A 14,760-nucleotide genomic window follows, 5' to 3' on the forward strand; every position below is an offset into this window, starting at 1 on the left:
GATTCTTGATTTATAGATATCATTTGACCTGTTAAGGCAACAGTCTGCCAAAAGTCCAAGATTAAGTGCCAATGTCTGGTCTGACAGCGGTTCCTGCTGCTAATTTTACATGATCTATGGGGCTAATACCTGTTCTCCATCCAGGCCTGTGCCTCCTGTCGGGGGTTTGGCTAGAAACTACCCGTACGTCAAACTATCAAGCAATTATTGCGGCAAGTTTTGGCACTTGGCTTGAAAACCTAGAAAGCAGGTTTCCGAGTTGATACGGCAGATGCCCTCTAAGAATGACTTTCTAGCTGAACATAACGATTTGTCTTTCAGAGATACAAAGGTTTCGTTACCTGCACATTCTTCACAGCATCCTGTGATCTAAGGTCACACAACCATGTAACAGTATCTCCAACAGGAGTAATGAGTCAAGAGGTTGGGAAAAACAAAACATCAGTCCATTTTCCATTGTGCTTATCTTGTTTGCAGTGAGCTGACTTTGGGAGAAAGGTGGAATACGGCCTGGAATGGTTTTCAGTCATTGTGGAGTGAGTGTGAATTGATTCAATACTATTTTAATCGCTACTTTGCCAATGATGTGAAAACCACAAAGGTGGTAAATCCAAGTCCAGAAAGTAAAAACCCTGCCACAGCTTGGCTTTTAGGCCCTGATAGCTAGCTCCCTAGCAGGTAAACGAGCAGAGCAGAGCAGCTAGAGAGCTAGCTAGCTAGCACCTTCGCTGAAAATAAAAACCCTGCCACAGTTTGGCTTCAGCCCCTGATGTTATCTAGCTATCTAGCTCCCTAGCAGGTAAACTTGCTGGGTAACCAGGGCTTTGTCCGAATGTCCCCCCTTGTCCCCTAACCCCTCATTCACTACATAGCCCTTCACTATATAGTGGCTTAATATGTAGTGCCCTCATTCTGTTTGGTGATTCGGACAGCCAGCGCACTACTTTCTCCTCGTCGCATATCACATGATCACCGTAACTCTTACGACATAAATCATTATCACTATTTATTTTGAATAAAAATGTTTTAAAACTGTTCTTTATTTCCTTTGGTCTACATATTTTCAACAAAAACTAATTTATTACTTTCGTAGTATATATTAACGCATCTGATTTGATTCTCGTGCTTGCGCTGTTGCTTGCGCCATGTTGTTTTCATATTAGCAATGCATTGTGGTCTATTTCAACCCAGTTGAGTGAACATCAATGTTCACTACTTTCCAGATTGCACTGTAGGTAATTTTGAGTGCCCTACATTTTCGTTCCCTGGACATTCGGACGCCACTACAAAATGGCATGACCCCTAAGTAGGGCACTATATAGGGAGTAGGGTGCACATTCGGACACAGCCCAGGTAACCATGGGAGCTAACTATCTTTACTTTCTGGACCTGGATTTGCCACTTCTGAAAAAGAAAAAAACTTGAAACCCTGTCGGTCTCTTCCTGGGTTAGTGCATATTAGTCCTAAAATAGAAAGAACAGTTGAAACTTGTGACAGGCAACTTCAACATTGTCCCCCGTCAAACTGGGCCATTTTATGTCAAATAATAATCAAAGCTGGGGGATTCTGTCACTGACAAAGAGAGATAATCCCCGGAAGTTAAAGTTTTGATGGTTCAAGCGCTGACCTAAAATGAGTCCCAAGATGACCTTTGAGTGCAGCTACCACAAACGTGTCTGTCTTTGGCTCTCGCATCAGAGTTCACCTAAAATCAAAACAGATCTTGCTTTGGGAGCTAATGTTTTGAGGATTATTATTCGAGATTGATAATGGGTAGAGTGCTGAAAATAAACCTCTATCAATGAGAACGACACACCACATTCATTGTTCTTTATAAAACTGACTCGCTAACACATGAATGGGTAGCTTCAAACATCTGTGTGATGCAGCATCGCAAAGGATCGTAAACTTGTTTGCGACATTATTAGAAACAAATGGGGGACACATATTTCTGCTATAGATTAGTTTAGGATCAACACAAAAAGAAAACTTTCTAATCTAAGGTACAAACCCCTCCACTATGTACTATAAGTAACAAAACTTGAGTCATCTTCTCTAATTAGTCCATAACAACCTGCCAATCTTGCCGTGCTTACCCAACTGTACTTTAAATAATGTCAATCCCATGTACAAATGCATCGCAAACACAACAAATCTGTGTTAATCCCTATCTGTCCAACAGAGTCCAACAAACAAAAATACTCTATTTACTTCTTAAGAGACAATTTCTCAATACTGTGGCACCATCTGTTTCAATTCATCTCTACAATGTATGAGACATGTAGTAATTACCAGCGGATTACAACACTTTGTAGGCTACTGTGAATTAAGTGACTATAATTGTGATTAAAATGTTGCAAAAAAACAAGCATGGCATGGATGAACTCATCACTGTATTTGCACCGGCAACTGTTGGTATTCCATACACGCTGAATTGAGAGATAAACATAAAGTATTCCCACATTATTTCATGACAGCGGCACAAAGAAACACTGATGCTTGAGACCCCGAGGGCATATCTTTTAAAGAACACTATGACTAAAAGCTGTAGTGCTGTGTCCAATTTATAGCGATAGCTGCACAAGTCCCTGACAACATTCTTTTTTTATTTGTTCGTCACATGCAGAAACACATGCACAGTATATATTACGGGTTATATACTATATAGGTACATTTGCAATCAGATGTGCTGAACAGGAAGTTGAGTGCTTAAATTTGGATTTAGTAAATCCATTCTCACAACTTTCCATAGTCTGCCCGGTGTGTGTGAATGGGTGAATGTATTTTGTATTAAATTCCAACAATTTAGTAAAGAAATATACCCCTGTCCATTGTTCATGAAAATACTTTGTGTGATGTCCCGTTTGAGCCACAAGGAAGCAAAAGTAAAGTTTCCTTGTGAGTTTTCCCAGTAACTTGACTTCAATGTTCCATATCGGGAAACCCTTTAATATATCTTCAAATTGGAGGCAAACTTAGATCCTTTCATCCTGACGGGCTACGGTGAATGTCAGTCCGACTGGAGGTTGGCGATGCGAGGGAAGATGAAGAGCCTGGCTAAATATCTCTGTGATGGATGCAGATTCCCCGCCAAATCCAGATTGAGCCCCGCCAGCCAGGGGAGGCCTTTGATATGTGAACAGGGCTAATCCCCGTGGTGCTGGATGCTGCCACGTCTTCATCCTCCCAACCAGGTGCCCTTTCATTAACCTTTGACTCGCTCTGGCATTGTGTTGGGAGAGGCCATATTGAAGTGCCTCATTTGATCCTGATGAAGTGTTTCTCACAGCTCTTGCTGGTGACAAGGAGCAACAACATTAATTTGTCTTGCAACAGGTCAGTAGCACATTTGTATGCATGGATTCTTGCACATATATTGTAAGATTTAGCTTTAGATGTGACCACAGATGCAAATGTGGATTTTGATGTTGACACAGATTTGGATGTTGATGATGATGATTAACATTTGAATGCCGACGTGGATTCAAATGCAGATGATTTGATATTCAGGTATATTTTGATAGCAACATAGATGAGGATTCAGAAGAGGTCGCAGATCCGAATAAATGCGATAATAAATGAGAAATTGAATCTGGTTGCTGTACATACAGATTTGGATTTTGTTGTGGATTCAGATGTGAATGTAGATCAGTGGTACTTAACCTGGGTTCGCTAGAACCCCTAGGGTTCGGTGAGTCTCAGGGGTTCAGCGGAGGTCAAGACACACATCCGACTCAAATGATTCGTGATATTACGACCCGCTTAGCCATTATTGGGTGCAGGCGATCACGCTACATTGCTTGGCCTGTGCTGCAGGGAATTTGATGTGCTTAATTGTCGACTTGTGGCTCTTGTGATGGTATATCATGTGATGTTTTGTTTTGTTTTTTTGGTTGTATTTAACGGTGCAAGTAGAACATTTAACGGCGCAAGTAGAACATTTAACGGCACAAGTAGAACATTTAACGGCACACTGTTAATCAACGAGCAAAATATTCACATTTTTCATGACTGATAAATGTAGAGCAAAGGTTTGTCAGCAACAAAAATATTCAAAAATAATGAAAAAAAATGGTCACACATGCACAAATAGATTTTTTAAAAAGTTTCATATTTTAGGGGCAAAATGCAAACATTTAGGGACAGTCTGGAGCCCTGCAGTGGTTTGGTCACTGTTTCCCCACAGTAAAATTTCATTTCAAAATGTAAGAGCACCAACTCAACTAGAACCAAGTCTAATATTGTGATGGCAGGATAAGGCGTTTGCATAATCCACGACCTCAATTCAAAGACTTTTATTTTCTAGGCATTAAGAGGATAAAATAGATGGTTTTTCCTAGCGTGGATCTGTTTGGACAGTGGGTGCCAAAACACAAAGTATTTTCAGTCCATAGACAAAGTGAGAACAGCATGCGGAAGAAGACGAAGAGGCTTTACAGTGCAGTGGCATCATTAACAGTGAAGTGTTTTTAATTGTTTTCATGCTCTGTGCTCCTGTGAGAACACACTTCTACTCAACAGCTAGTAAGCACAGTGGACGTGAATAATCAGCTGCTCGCCTTTGAACGAGAGCACGGTAGCCATTGAGCACTGGGCCCTGAAATGACCATTTTGTTGTTTAATTATCTATGATGCCACAGAGTGAAACATCCTGGCCAGGAGCCTGTGTAGCCAACAACTTAATTAGAGCTGCACCCCCTCCCACCTCTCTGCACCCTGGGAAGGATCCATGCGCGTAATATTGACTCTGCAATGCAACATGTTATTTAAATGATGGCTATTAATATGATTTGGACTTCCAGTACGTGCAACTCATCTTCACCCGAATGTGCATGTTTCCTCTAGTTGACCAGTTTGTGATATTTGAACAGATGGGAATTCAGATTTGGAGTCATACATAGATGCAAATGTGGAAGCAAATGAGAAAACAGATGTGTTTGCAGATATACAGTGTACATTTAGTTTTGGATTCACATGTGTACAGTATTTAGTTGTGAATACAAACGCTGATTCAGATGTGGATGTTGACCTGGATTCAACTGTGGATTATGCATCAATACAGATGTGAATAATAATGATAATGTGGATCCGTTGTGAATACAGATACGGAAGCGGATGTGAATTCAGATGTAAATGACGTTATTGATTCAGATGGATGTATATTTTTAAATGAAGATGTGAAAATCTGGATTTAAATATGAATGGAGATGTGGAAAAAAAGGTGGATTAGGTTGTGTATTCAGATGTCAATGTAGATATAAGGTATACTACTAGGGATGGGCGAGTACCGATGCTAAGTATCAGTTTTGGGGTGATACACCGCCAGTATTTCGAGGTATAGACACTTACAACTCTTGTGGCCATTTTACAAACTAGAAATTAGAAGAAGAGAAAATTGCCATTAATTTCATGCAAATTTAAAGAAAATGCTATATTGAAATATATCGTTTTTTTCTTAAAAAGGATACTACAGTATTTTTTAGGGAAATTTAATTTTTCAAAAGTACTCGTGTTATTCGTGGTATTGGTATCGGTGACTACTCAAGAGTTGAGTACTCATACTGGTATCGGTCTGAAAAAAGTTTCATGTGAATTATGATGCGGAAACAGATGGGAATACCAATTTGGATTCAAATACTAATGCAGATGTAAAAGACAATGTGGATTCAGTGGTCAATACAGATTATCTTACATATGTGAATGAACATGGATTCAGATGTGAATTCCCCCATTGCTACAGATGTGAATGAAAATGTGGATTGCGTTACAGATGTGAATTGAAGTCAATGTTGTTATGAATGCACGTATGCATCCACATTTCAACTACATCTGAATTTGAAAAATCATTTACATTCTGAATGTGATTCAGACCTAGTCGAGTTTTCGAGCGAAGCACAGAGCCCGAATTGAGGCACAGCTTATATGTTGACAGCCTATCATGCATTATCCTCTGCTTCTGTATGCGTCTCGAGACTTTTCAGTCAGACATTTAAGTAGAAGCGAGCGAGGGAGATGTTCAAACACATCATCCTGTCTAGCTCACCTCGTGTGACCGCTCATGCCACCAGCTTGTTGTAAACACCTGCGGTCGTCCATCACTGCTCCGCTCCAGGCTGATGTAGACAATCTCAGTCCACCTCAGAGAGATTTGGCCCCCGTATTTCAAATCCAACCAATATACCAACACTTACTTTCAAACATCTGGCACCAGAAGATAAACAAAAGGCCTCACAGTTTGTCCATGACATCCATGTTAAACCAACCGTTAAAAATAGCACATTCATTAACCTTCACGGTTGTGTGAAAACAACATACAAACGCCGAGCCGGGTCTGCATCATAAGCAGAAAATATCACCGCAGTAATAGGTGATTACTGCCAACGGCTCACTGGCGGCTGCTTTTTATTGAAACGCAGAGTCTAGTCTTTTGATGCACTATGCAGCAGGTTGTGGCTGTCGGTGTGTTGCTAATAACGTCAGACTGATGACAACAGAGAGCAAATGCAAACAGGAGATGGGGCTAATGGGGAGTCAGGATAATGCATCTTCAGATTAGTAGAAAAACGGTGTTGGCATTTAATGTAGCAAACGTGGAATTTATAGCACATTATTTATTAGCTTTTTGAATCTCTTCAAAATATATTTTTGTTTTACAATATAGTTATCTATCAACATATTGCCATTAATTTTTGTCTCATTGTGTCACAGATTTTCAAATCTGGATATATAACGGATTTTGCGGTAGTCATGCTTCCACACAAATGGTACTACAGACTCGCGTAGCAATTAGCGCGCGCCAGGAGGAAAATAAAGAGAATGTCAAAAGTTTGTATTTCACACTTAAAAAAGAAGATAGTGTGCAATTTGATTACTTAGTGCAAGGCAGAACTGCCTTCCACAAATACCCATCTATGGTCGGCGACATTAGCTAAGGCACACGTCACTCACCAGGCCAGGCTGAGCCTTTAAAAGCCACATACATTCCAAGTCACAGATACTACAGTGGACAAAAAGAATACCTGTGCCTCACGCTTTTTTTTTATTTGCATTACGCATATTATGTCCTCGTGAGGAGAAGTGGTTTGGAAAATTTATAGATGGATTATGAATAGTTTTACAGTATATAAAGTTAAATACGTTTTCGGTCACTACATTGAGCTGTTCAATTCAGGAGAAGTGTTTGCAATTAAGGTGCCTTTTAATTTGAAGATTTAATTAATTCCCAACACCAATAGTGGCCCAATAATTGGCCCACACGTAGATATTCTCCCAGGAATGCCAAAACCTCAGTCTTACGTTCTTAAATATTCAGCTTTAAGGGCTTTAAAAACATTTCGGTTTGACTGAGAGAACTGTTGTTCAATAATGAAACTAATCTTCAAAATACTGATAACAATGTTGATGTCAAAACAATCTTTTAGCATGCTACTGTCAACTAATATTAAATTCCACCAATTCCCCTTCCTCTTCAAGTTAAATTTGTTGCTCATGCTAGCGTTCGTTTGACATTTTTAGAAGGCAGCACCTCCCAGAGGACCAATTTGGGGGAAGCGGAGGGTTACTGCGTGTCACGTTGACATGTTTAGCATCTGTAAAAAGTGATATCAAAAAGGAAATTGAATAAAAAGACTGACACTCAAATACTTTTCCTTTCCTTATACTGTAGTCGAAAATGTTGTGTGTGTGTATGTATATATATATATATATATATATATATTGGTGTGTGTGTGTGTGTGTGTATATCATCCAGCAGTCAATGCTCCGTTCGCTCAGGGCCAAACAATGGCATCAAACAGCCTTGACTCTCCGGGGTGAGCTGTATTTTAAGACCACCTTTTGGCGTCCACCACCCCCATAACACCCCTCCCCCCCTCCCGGCTCTTCCCAGTCGTCTCTGCTTCACTGGGGCAAGTGATGGGAGAGCTTCCGGCAGTGTCCCAAGGTAGGCAATCTTTGAGTGATGACAGGCCGCAAGTTCCATTTTTATTATGATTTATTCCAGTCAGCCACTTTTCTGTAATGGAAATTCATCGGGAAACCATCCTGGCCATCTGCGAGCGCCACGAGACGTGCGCATCGGCCCCATTTGGCCAAATGAAAGTGCACATCTTTTAATGCAAATATTTGCCAGGCGGGACGATCTCCATATTCTATATTGCACTACTTTGCCGTTTTGTATTTGCCGTATTGCATGGCGGTTGTATATCAACTGTCATGCTGGTTGGTAACTTCCTGGATACAGTTTTGGATTTATAAACTCCGCCATTTTGGCAAAAATGATTAAAAACATGATTGGACAATCATAGAAACCGTATCTCACCTCAAGTTTCATCTGGATCGCAGAGTACATATAGACAAAACCTCACCCTCTCACTCACTTACACACCTATGGGCAATTTAAAGCCTTTAATGTATCATCTATATGCCTGTTCTTACCCACACAAAAAAAACTGACACATGCATGGGTAGAATTTTTCTGAAAAATTCTTACTATACAGCAAATTAAAAACATATGCGGTACAGATTCACTACACTTTATACTTCCTGGCACGTCACTCAAAATGTTTCCACTACTTGGTTGTGATAAAGTTTGAATGTACAGCACAAGGTCGTGAACGTGATGAAAGACTTTGGTCCAGTATTTCATCTTTAACATCTAAGGTGTGCGTGTGTATGCGTGTGTATGCGTGTGTCGTGGAGGCTCCACATATAATGTATGAATACATTTATTTGAAAGTTCCATATTTTTCACACTTTATATTTGGTTCACTTCACTTATTTTGCAAGCACCTTATCTGTGGAAGAGAAATAAACTTTTACTTTCACCCATATTTTCGTATGGAGTGAATCTTCCTATTGAAGGAGTCTTCCATCGTGAAGATTTACGAGGCAGGCAAGCCCGCACAGTAACGTACAGTGTAATTCATGCTGGATCAAACCAAAGCGGAAAGATGTTGGAAAATGTGATGACTTTAAATGGAGCCACTCTGTCATGGAGACAGCTGCGCCGTTCCTACAGCTCACTACTGTCGTGGTCCACTCGCAATACACTGTGTGTGTGTGCGTGTGTGTGTGTGTGGGTGTGCAAGAAGCTTGAGGTCGTCCTTTGCAATTTATAATCAACGATTGCCACCATAATCTAATATTATGCAGATTTTTTTATTTTTATATATATATAGTGTACATAGATGGACAAAATTGTTGGTACCCTTCAGTTAATGAGAGAAAAATAATATAAAAAGACAAAACATAATAGTAATAATTAATTTAAAAAAATGAAAAAAACATGAAAATTAACCAATGAAGATGTTGCTTTAGAATTTTTGGTTCAACAGAATTATTATAAACATTTTCTTTTTTTTTTTTTAAGTCATAAAAGAGGCCTGGACAAAATGTTACCCCTGGAAAATATTGCAAATAACTTGACCTTAGATTCGACCAAGGTTTGTCTTCTAATTCTACATATTTTGGGGGTGACAAGTCGTCACTGTGCTATTTAGTGAGAAGCGGTTTGCATCACAGTTTGCAAGGCAAAATTAGCTTTTTGTGCCTCAAATGCACACATTGAAAAGCCCCAAAATATTAGACGTTCCAACCAGACTCAGCAATTTGACTGTTATTTTTGGGAACGCTTCTCATGTTGCGACATTATGCTATTGTGGACTTTGGGCAAGTTATTTGGTTTGGTGAAAAACTCGACGTACAATTATTTTTGTTTTATGTTTAGTTTTCTAGTAAACCTCACCAGAATATGGCAATAAGCACCTTGAAGTAAACAATTGTTCATTTCCAAACTGCTGCTTGTTCTTGTTGGCTCCCACCATCTACTCAAATATTTGCTCACAAGGCAACACAAAAAAATTGCCAAGTTGACAGCTCATGTCTTAAAAAGCCTGTAAGCCGGGTCACTTGTAAGTCGAGCTACGACTGTAATTCTAATTCACAACTTGTTTGTGTATACTCAGTGAACAATTGACTCTCTCTCTACAGACTATATGAATTGTGTACTTGCGGTCAAATGAATGTGATGTCAATCACAAATAGATGTTATTCCAAGTAAGAGGCTGAGCTGAGCGTACGCTGTCATGTTCTCGGCCGCGGTGCCAATCATCGTCGATGTTGGCTGAGCTCACTGCGCTGACGTGCTGAGAGGTTTGCCCTCATTTGTGCTCCGACGCCAATTATACAATACAAGCTAGGCTAAATTAGACACATATGTAATGGTTTGGAAATTAATGACTTGTTCCCGCCATAACATAACTTTGTTTTTCCTCAACATACAGTATTATGACTTTTTTCCCTCATAAAATTAAGACATTGTAGTCACAAAGTTAAGACTTTCCCCTCCTGATAATATTATGACATTATGCTGGTAAAATTAAGTGTCATTTCCCCCCCAGTGCCTTGTTCAAAAGAATATCAATTATAAATCCTCAGAATGTCTGAGAGGCATTTAAGCTCTCACCTGAAAACCAAATGATGCGTTTGCTGCACCACTCATACGCGTCTCTCTCGTTCTGTGGCAGCTTAAGTTCTTTATAAGTGGCAGCTGGATATGAAAAGCAAAGAAAAATATGAATAAAACATGAGTATTTGGAGAACATATAGATACAGAGGCTGTATCTTATGTAAATATGCTAAACAAATATCATTCCAGGCGTATATTTAAATATATCTTGGCTAAGACTGGGGGAAGCAATGGTGGCTGGTGTGCCGAGAATGGAAATCTCATTAGTTTGATATCAAATGAAAGCTTCCTTCTGGAGGGAATGGCGGCGACGTTACCGAGTGGCGGCAAGGGAGACGGGAGGGCACGTTTGTCTTTGAAGTGAATGTGATTTACACGGGAAGATTTTGGCCTATTTTGGGCAGCATGAAATGGCACCTTGTCGGAAAGAGGAACCTAAGATTGACATTCACTTGTTGTTGGTCACATTTCTAGTTTTGTTAATATATAAAGTGGTGCCTTGTGATGGGAATAGAACTTGTTCCATGACCGCACTCGTAACACAAAACACTTGTTTCTCAAACTACGCTTCCCCATTGACATGAATGTTAATGCCATTAATTGGTTCCAGCTTCCCAAGTAAACAACAAAAATGTTTTGGAGTGATTTTTCAATAAGAAATAATGCACTCTGTATTACTGCACTTTATAAATAAAAATGACAAAAATAAATGCTATGTAATAAAATTAAAATGTTTGTCCACATTTAATGTTCTTTGGACATTTTGCTATTCGTTCTGGTGTGAACACCTTGGCCACTTGGGGGCAGTATAATACAGTCATACGGATAATCTTTGAGCCTGTCTCAGCTCCTCAGTAAAATGCCTTGTAATTCGTTGTTCTACGCGGAGGACAAATAATATATAGACCAGTGACTATTGTTTGTTTGTTTTCAAATATCTGTTTTTTGAAAATGTTATAACACCGTGTTCGCCCGTATATTGCGTTTCCCATTGTATGTTTTCATTAGGCAAGCTGACTAGATTTAAACAAATAAATAAAATATAATTATATTTGTTTTATTAATGTATTTTTTGTTTAGTTTGACAGTAAACCTTTACTGGGACTGACAATAAACAACTTGAAAGTTTTTTTTCTCATCAGGAACGCATCCAAGTCTCCCTGACCTTTACATGTTAAAATGGGGGAAGCAGTTTTATATATTTAGTTTTTCTTCATCTGAGAAACGCAAATGATTGCGCCCCACAACAAGTGGCCACAAAATGATGTGAAAAACAAATTGGAGCATTTCTATTTAATCCATTTACCGACGCCTGAATATTAATTCAGTAGCGTTTAGTACCCAGTCTTTGGGAGGGAAGCTGGAAGTAAATAAGCAGCAACACGATATCAGAGACGTCGCTGCATCCAATCACTATTGCCGCTAAGTAATCTGACACAAATCAAAGAGCGATGACCCCAAAAACAGCTCCCAATATTTATTCTTCGTCAATTTTATCTGTTAATTATCAATTCTAATCGCGACTCGTCTGCACCAGCTCGCGCCTTGTGTAAATGTTTTGGCGCAGATTAACTGTCATGCTTTACCTCATTAAGCTCGATGTGTCAGCCCCCCAAGTGTGACACTTTGCAAAAGGAGGCAGCCAGACAATTAAATCGAAAGTCGACATCATGCAAATGAAACGCCTAATGATGATTGTGTGTCAAAAGGAATTATTTGCGTGTTATTTGATCAGTCTGGACCAGCGTTTCGGAGGGGAGGTGGACGCTTAACGACAATCTGATGGCTAATAAAAGTGTAAACTTTAATTAAGAGACATATTGTGAAAATTTGTCAGCAATTTAAAACAGTTCACAGAACGTAATAACATGTCTGCCAGGCTGTTTTGGCAAAATACCCCAACGATCAAGAATTCTACACTTACACTTGACTTCATTTAGACAGTTTTGAGGTGGCGGTCCTGTCTCATACAAATGGTAAATGGACTGCTTTTTATATAGCGCTTTAACTACACCATATGGTGCCCAAAACGCTTTACAATTGAAGCCTCACATTCACCCATTTACATATACACTCATACACCAGTGGTCGGCTGCTGCCATGCAAGGCGCTGCCAGGTCCACGAGGAGCAAAACGGCGTTCAGTGTCTTGCTCAAGGACACTTCGACATGGTCACCAGGGGTGAGGAGTGAACCCACAACCCCCACGGATGGGAGACGACCGCTTAACCACTGAGCCATGCCGCCCCCAGCTGCACCTGAGCCGCAGCTGACACAGCCTTTTGTTACCATGGTGACTGAGGCGGTGCTCGCTGTGATGAAGTGTGGATCTACTACCAGCCCAGAAAAAGTGAAGCATTTAGAGTCCTGTTTTCAATATCATTTTCCAGGATAAAAGGCACATTACACAAATAAATTTCAAATTTTCAAATTCACTGTTGTCCCTGCTTCAAATTTGACATAATGAGACTTTATCATGGAAAATGATAACTTATTCTAATATGATTAAAACTTTTTTATCTAAAAAGAAAAAAGAAAAAAGGGAAGCAACCTTTTTTTTTTTCTTGACTTGAATGACTTCACAATGGACCTCTACATATTTCTATACACATATTCTTTCTACGAACCGTTCCCTGTTATTTGCAAAAAACCCTGCAGATCCCATTTTCTTTTTAGTTGATCTTTTGGGACCCCTTGAAATGCTATGAGCCTCTTCCCAAACATTTTGGGGTCATAGTTTGTGATATATTTATGGTTTAATCTATTAATATAAAATGTACCAGTATAAGAAATTATATTGACTTTTTTGGTTGAGCCCCACCCTCCATCGTATTGGGGTTTTTTTCACTCAAAAAAATATTCTTATAAAGATGATTGCTTTTTCTTGAAAATAAGGCATTTTTAATATTGCTATAACGTTTAGGAAAAAAAAAATTGCTATAACGTTTAGGGGAAAAAAATTCTCTTCTTAAAGGAGTCGTCCCTGTATGGAAAAAGTTTAAGCCGAGACAAATGGGCGATGCTAAAATGCAAAGTGCTTTTTCCTGTGCAATCTCGTGTGGGTTTAGCATGGCGTCAAAAGTTTGATGATCAATTTGAGGAAAAAGGGGTTGCTGTTGTTGTTGAGTTGAAAAATTTATATTTGTCGTGTTCCCTACAGCACACTAAAAGGACATGGGGACTAACTATTCAGCCATTTTTCTAATGCTTCTCCCTCAGTGGTATGCATTAGACAACAGGGCTTGTCATTGCTGCTGTGTAATGTATAATTCAGCCCACTACAGCACTGTCACAAGTGTAAATCAGCGCATCTGTTCATTTATTAATCCGAAATATGTCTACATCAAATGTGAATAGAAGGTCCAGAATCCATTTATAAGACCACCGCTACATCATAATCACCATCATCACCACTGCTCGGGTTCAAAAATCCCAAGTCGGGGTGGTGGGGCTGTGTTGTAACGGCCTCCGTGATGGATTTGGGGGGCAACGCTGAATGTTGATCAAGGTGAGGTGCCGAGGAGGCCCCCTCAGCCATCTTGTCAGGGGTCCCGCCGTCATCCCCAGGCAATCTGCGCCGCCGGCAGATGGAAAGAGCAACACTCCCCGATCCATCACGTGCCGTGCGCCACGCAACATGGACATTTCCCAAAAGTGGGAATATGTTAATGTTTGGCATTTCAGGGTTGGAGGAATAATTATCTGTTGGTGTAGCTAGCGACGAATAACTTCCAACATAAACGCATGTGAAAGCATTCAAGGCCGAGAGCAGGCGTGAACAAACATTTGTGCTTAAGGATGAAACCTCTGGAGTAAGTAAGCGTAAGTGGCCAGCAAGACATTGTTTGCCAAACTTTGGCTTGATGCATGCAACATGAACCTTGTAGAATAGAATAGAAAGACATGAAAGTCAAACGGCAAATGGTTTGATTGGCCGCATGATGCTAGCAAGCGCAATTTTTCAACCTTCTTCAACATAATTTGTAGTGTTGTTTGATTTTCTAATTATGAACCTTGTTGATTTTGGAGAATATCTGAGGTCATTTGTCCAGTTGTTATGTTTCCTATCACTACTAGCACATTTCCAACTAATCCATTTCAAAGCTTTTACTGTTGGCATGCTTGAACAAGACTTCTCTTGATTTTGGAGAATATGAAACACAATTTGACAAAAGTTAGCCAAGGTCAAATGTCCAGTCTTATTTCCCTACTGGAAATTTCAACCAATATTCAGTCTTATTCTTACTCCACTAGAACCCTATTAATGTTGAGGCAATCAGAGATGCTTGAGA

The 14,760-nt window shown here is 39.7% G+C and overlaps 1 long non-coding RNA gene across 4 annotated transcripts in view; it reads left to right on the forward strand.

Moving 5' to 3' along the window:
* LOC147167606 (uncharacterized) overlaps nucleotides 1–14,760 on the forward strand; it is a 132,850-nt gene that overhangs the window by 49,433 nt on the left and 68,657 nt on the right. Inside the window, exons 4-5 of one of the 4 annotated variants that reach the window (XR_015096367.1) lie at nucleotides 478–536; nucleotides 7,752–8,468. The exons of the other annotated variants lie outside the window; for them this stretch is intronic. This is a non-coding gene — a long non-coding RNA (uncharacterized LOC147167606). Of the gene's footprint in view, nucleotides 1–477; nucleotides 537–7,751; nucleotides 8,469–14,760 lie in introns of those variants that run through there. 4 annotated transcript variants of the gene reach the window in all.

This window comes from Leptonotus elevatus, chromosome 10 (assembly GCF_054856555.1).
Source record: "Leptonotus elevatus isolate MCC_2025b chromosome 10, RoL_Lele_1.0, whole genome shotgun sequence".
Taxonomy (NCBI): Eukaryota; Metazoa; Chordata; class Actinopteri; order Syngnathiformes; family Syngnathidae; genus Leptonotus; species Leptonotus elevatus.